This window comes from Cydia amplana, chromosome 3, assembly GCF_948474715.1.
Source record: "Cydia amplana chromosome 3, ilCydAmpl1.1, whole genome shotgun sequence".
NCBI classification, from domain to species: Eukaryota; Metazoa; Arthropoda; class Insecta; order Lepidoptera; family Tortricidae; genus Cydia; species Cydia amplana.
The window spans coordinates 20,159,554-20,166,099 of NC_086071.1; the positions used below are offsets into that span (position 1 = coordinate 20,159,554).

General features: G+C 37.8%; 1 pseudogene; it reads left to right on the forward strand.

Moving 5' to 3' along the window:
- The first annotated feature begins 1,611 nt into the window (after positions 1-1,611).
- On the forward strand, positions 1,612-2,355 carry LOC134662985 (uncharacterized; annotated as a pseudogene).
- Positions 2,356-6,546: the final 4,191 nt, after the last annotated feature.

Sequence of the window (6,546 nt, forward strand, 5' to 3'; positions counted from 1 at the left end):
GTCAAATTTGACAGGTTAGATCTTAAACATATCGTTATCGTATCTTGGCGATGTCTAAAAGATATCTAATAGATGTCTATTACAAAATCCGAATCGAGCCCATAGGGACTCTGTTTCCCAAAGACTTTTCTGGTACCTACGTTTTTTTTTGCAGGTTTTTAGAACATTTCAAGCATTTTTGATCAATCTATTTTTTGTTGTAATTTCGTGCCGTTTCCTTCACATAAATTCCGTCAGATATATTTGCTCGCTTGTACGTAGTTTTATTATGCATGTAAATACCATAACCAGGCGGCGTAGCACGGTTGCGTTTTTATCGCTTATCACCATGCCTGCATGTCACGTTCTAACAAGTATGTAAGTGCGAAAGGGACGCGCATAGTGATATGCGATAAAAATGGAACCGTGCTGCGCCCGCTGAACTTGATTTCGCCCAAAATCGTAATACGAGAAAAACCTCCAACATTACAAAGGAAAGAAATAATTCATGCCTTCTTTATTCCTGACTTTGCTCACTTTGACAGGTTTGACTTCCATCTTGAGGAAAAAATCTTTAAGTATTCCTTTTTCACTGTTTTATATTTTCTTGTCGACATTTTTTGGTTAAATTTGGTTGGTTTGAAGAAATCCTCAATCTGGGCGGAAAAAAATATGAAATCACAACATGTACCAAAAACCGGCCAAGTGCGAATCGGACTCGCGCACAAAGGGTTCCGTAACATTACGTAAAAAACGGCAAAAAATATCACGTTTGCTTTATGAGAGCCCGACTTAAATATTTATTTTATTCTGTTTTTAAGTACTTGTTTTTTTTTTCAGTTTTATGCGTTTAGTGCGCGAAGTCGAGTCGCACTTGGCCGGTTTTTCGAATACCATTTCCGCATTTCGCACTAATAGTATTTCATATCCGTTAGCAAACTGACAATGGACCTTTTGTACGAGATATTTATATTAATATGTCATTATGGTTCAAAAGGTGCGAGCTCGATACACAATATTGACAGAGTGAAGGTAAACAAGTAGTAGATACAGTTTTTTTTTAATTTATACAAATCTATAAATATACTTATTGTGTAAACGAGAATTTATATGATGATTTATAGGCTGCAGATACCCTGTGTGAGAGTATATTTTTTTTCTTTATTGGAGAAACAACAGAAGTAACTACAGTAAAAGTGAATGATAAGATTACAGTTCAGAAGATGTGCACCTATTTACCTCCTAAAACGCTCTCACTGAGAACTATACATAATATAGGTAAGGTAATGCTACAGTTACAATGCTAGAGTTCCGGTTCCGGTTGTCATATCGTAAACATCACAGTGTCGCCGCTCCATATAATCATTGCACAAAAACAGTTCCAAGTCACAATTCCTACAATCACATAACGGCCGAACAAGAAACTAAGTGTAACTCAGTGCTTTTAATAATAAACAACACATAATCTACGAGACTACCAGCAAAAATTGGATGTATAACATCGGTGAAACTTCGAGGTTAGTTTTTTTTCATCTAAACTTCAGAACTGTCAACGAACGTAGCACCTGACAGTGCCACCTCAGTGTTGCCAACGAAAAAATTTAAATACATACGTTCCATTACACGTGAATCATGGAAGACCAATTCCAACTGTTATTTGACAATATGAAAATTGAAATGAAAAAACAAACAGAGGAATTAACAAATACAATACTGGATAAAATGGAAGAAAAATTAAAACCCATGCAAGAAGAAAACAAAATATTAAAACTTAAAGTGGAAAACCTGGAAAAAAAGGTGGAGCATTTAGAAAGAGAGAAGAGAAGCAATAATATTATAATTCACGGATTAGCGGAAAAGGAAAAGTCTACACTGGATTTAACAGAAAGTATCAAAAAAATATTTTTGAACGAATTGAACATAATAATAGAGGACTATCACATTAACAAAATCTATCGTATTGGTGTAAGAAATGAAAGTGAGAAACCGAGGCCTACGCTCCTTTCATTGGTTAGTGGGTGGAAAAAGAAGGAAATTATATGAAACAAAAAAAAACTAAAGGAGGTATATATAACAGAAGACTACTCAAAAGAAACTTTAGAGATAAGAAAATCACTGCAGCCGAAACTATTGGAAGAAAGGGATAAAGGAAACTTAGCATACATAAAATATGACAAACTTATTGTAAAGGAAAACACAAGGGCCATAGACAAAAGGAAGAGAGAGCTGTCAACGTCACCACAAGATAATTTACAACCAAGAAAACAACAAACGCTAAGTTCATCAAAGACCAACAGAATTAATGCATTTGATATGATGAGAAGTCGATCCCCCTCCAACTCTCTCTCAACAGTCCCAAAAATAACGAAGCAATAGCAATCAATTACCGGGGATCGGAATCAGAAACCTAATAATGAAACAATAGAAAAGAAACAACCTCCCCCAAGCCGGCTGGTCCCCGTGGGGGAAAAAGACCGCAACCCTCCAGCAAGCACTAAAAATACAAATACAACTAGAACAATAAAACAACCGCAACAGACCCTCATGATTGGAACACTCAATGTAAGATCATTGGCATCAACAAAACAATTTATAGAACTGACATATCTGCTACAAAAAATAAAAATCGATGTACTTGGCCTGGCAGAAGTTAGAAGAATGGGCTGTGCAATTGAAGAACACGAAAACTATATTTTCTGCTACAACGGTGAAACACCTGGCCTATATGGAGTTGGCTTTTTAATAAAAAAAGAACATAAAAATAAGATAATAAGTTTCTCAGCACTTTCGGATCGAGTTGCTTTATTAAAAATGAAATACGATAACCATATGTTTACAATAATACAAGTATACGCACCGACTGAAAAGGCTACAGAGCAAGAAATCAACTCGTTCTACGACACTCTACGGGAAGCTCAAGGACAGGCAGGAGAAAATGTCCTCATTGTCGGTGATTTTAACGCAAAAATTGGCCAGTCGAAAACAGACGACAATGAAAGCTTTGTTTTGGGAAAATTTGGATATGGCCACAGAAATGAAAGAGGGGAGAAACTTATTCAATATGCGTTGGAACAAAAACTGCTAATTATGAACACCTTTTTTAAAGCACGTAAAAATCGCAAATGGACCTGGCTCTCCCCGTGCGGCAACATAAAAAACGAAATCGATTTTATTTTATCGAAGCACCCTGCAAAGATAAGAAACGTACAAGTACTACATGGCTTTGGATTCAGATCTGATCACCGCTTAGTTAGAGCTACTTACATACTGGATCAAGTCAAAATGAGTAGAACATCGTACAAAGCACAACCCAAGCCTTTAAGAACGGAAGAAGATATACAGTCATATTTAATAAACCTAGAGGTCAACATATATCAACTGGAATCACACCATGATGAAGAAGAAAATATTCAATTTTTTTACAATAAGCTTGTTAACTTTATTAACACCAGTCTTACATGTAAGTCGAATAAGAAAGAACTAAGAACCATCGACAAAATACTTAGTGAACCTACTCGAGCTCTCCTTACAAGACGAACTGAACTTTTGAAAACGAAGCAAAAAACTAAAGAAATGAAAAACGAATTGAGCAGATTATTCAAGACAACAAGTAGGGCAATCGATAAGGACTACAAAGATCATAGGAACAAAATAATTGAGGCTAATCTACAAGATTACAGAAGCACGAAAAAAGCCTATAAAAAACTGACCACACACCAAAACTGGATTCAAAACCTAAAAACAACTTCAGGGGAAACCAGGACCAGACAAGACATCATGAGCTGCGCCACAACTTTTTACAAGCAACTATACGACAAAACATTGAACTCAACTTATCCCACCACTTCAAATGACGAAACAATGGAAAACTTCCAAGGCACAAACTGTCTACCGCCAGTGGAGAGCATGGAAGTCACTAAACACATTCAAAAACTTAAAACTGACAAAAGTCCCGGTCCCGACGGTATACAGAATGAAGCCCTAAAAACCGGTGCTGCCCTGTTAACCCACCCACTTACATACTTATTCAACAAGGTTCTCAACACAGGTCAGGTCCCAGAACAATGGAAGCGATCCGACATAATTCTTCTCTACAAGAAGGGAGATCCTCGAGATATTGCCAATTATCGCCCCATAAGCCTTCTTTCAAGTGTGTATAAACTGTTTACATCAATCCTGCAAACCCGATTGAACCCACAAATCGACAAACTTCAGCCGATGGAACAGGCGGGATTTCGTTCTGGATTTTCTACAACAGACCACATACAAGTAATGCAGCAAGTGATAGAGAAATATAAAGAGTTCAACAAGCCACTTTATATTGCTTTCATCGACTACGCCAAAGCGTTTGACTCGATCTCCCACGATGCTATTTGGGAAGCTCTGAATAAATGTCACATAAACGAAAATTACATTAGAGTACTGAAAAACATCTACAAGGGTAGCATAAGCCAAGTCAAACTAGAGAAAAGAGGTCCTGACATACCAATCTGTAGAGGCGTGAGGCAAGGAGACCCCCTCTCACCCAAGCTATTCATAATTGTGTTACAACTCATTTTTGATAACCTCAATTGGCAATCAGAAGGGATTAGAGTCAACAGAGACCGTCTTACTCACCTCAGATTCGCGGACGACATTGTTCTATTCGCAGAAACAAGGAATGGGTTAGAAAAAATGATGAATGATTTGAACACAGAAAGCGAAAAAGTAGGCCTAAAAATGAACGAAAATAAAACGAAAGTAATGACAAACTCTCACGCAAATACGATAAACCTTAAGGGTAAGCCGCTTGAATATGTAAAATCCTATATATACTTAGGAAAACAGATATCGTTCGAAGACAATAATGAGGAACAAGAGGTCGACCGCCGTATAAATATGAGTTGGAAAAAGTTTTGGTCCCTCAAAGAAATCTTGAAAGGGGATTTCCCCCTCCACCTAAAGAAAGTCGTCTTGGATACCTGTATTCTACCTTCTCTCACCTATGGATGCCAAACGTGGACATATAATAAAATAGTAAAAACCAAGTTAGCAGTATGCCAGAAAGCAATGGAAAGAAGCGTACTAAAAATAAGAAGAATACAAAAAGTAAAAAGCGAACAAATAAGACGAAAAACGAAAATTATAGACGCTTTACATTATGCTCTAAAACAGAAATGGCGCTGGGCAGGACATATAGCACGGTACACGGAGAAGAGATGGACATTAGAGACAACTAGATGGGAAGGACCAACAGGAAAGAGGAAAAGAGCGCGTCCTAGGAAAAGGTGGATAGACGATATAAAAGCGATAGCAGGAGAGGAATGGAGGAAGAGTGCAATGGACAGAGAGGCCTGGCAAAAGCTGGAGGAGGCCTATACCCAAGAAGGGGTTCCGATCACCGGTAACAGTTAAATATAATATAACTATAATTTAGATAAATGTAATTTAATCAAAATGCATGTAAAAAAAAAAAAAAAAAACAAATTGTTGATTGGAAATAAAATGGGCTTTATTATTATTCTCTTTATTTATTTTAACTCTTAGGCTAGGTTATTTTATAATATGGATATAAAAATAAAATACAAAAACACTTACAAAAACAATACACAATACGTATAAACATATTATAAAAAACCTAACCTAGGGTGCCGCCAGCAGCGGGGCAAGGCCCAAGCTGCCGGTGGTCAGGGCTGCAGAGAGAGGAACCGGCGGACTATCCGCGCCGTGTCCAAGATCACCGCCTTCTGCATCTGACCCTTGATCCAACCACCTAGCGAGAGTCTCTCAAGATGTTGGTCGAGACTCTTCGCTATTAGACCATTATTATTATTATTATTATTATTATTATAATGCTACAGTACCTAAACTTAACTAAACTTAACGCACACTAGCGACTAGATAGCAATGTAAAAAGCTTTACAAAGAAATTAAGTTGTGTCAGCTAGACTTTCAAGGATTTGGTTTTGAAAACTTGTGTTGTGTTTGTGTTGAAAATGTGAAACATATCACTTACAGGCGGCGCAAAGGTGCGCGGACTCCAAAGTTGTTGCGTGAAGTGTAAAAAAAACCGACCAAGTGCGAGTCTGACTCGCGCACGGAGGGTTCCGCACCATCAACAAAAAATAGAGCAAAACAAGCAAAAAAAAAACAAGCAAAAAAACGGTCACCCATCCAAGTACTGACCCCGTCCGACGTTGCTTAACTTCGGTCAAATTCACGTTTGTTGTATGGGAGCCCCACTTAAATCTTTATTTTATTCTGTTTTTAGTATTTGTTGTTATAGCGGCAACAGAAATATATCATCTGTGAAAATTTCAACTGTCTACGGTTCGTGAGATACAGCCTGGTGACAGATGGACGGACGGACGGACGGACGGACAGCGGAGTCTTAGTAATAGGGTCCCGTTTTTACCCTTTGGGTACGGAACCCTAAAAAGTGTCGGCTCTTATATAAAGATAAACTACTTATTTTAACTCTTACCCACCGGCTCACAGAGGCGTAGAAGATAATTGCGAGCTTTGTTCGGACTCCATTGTGTGCGCGTAACACGGGCATTACACGTCTATAAATATATCGTGTGAACG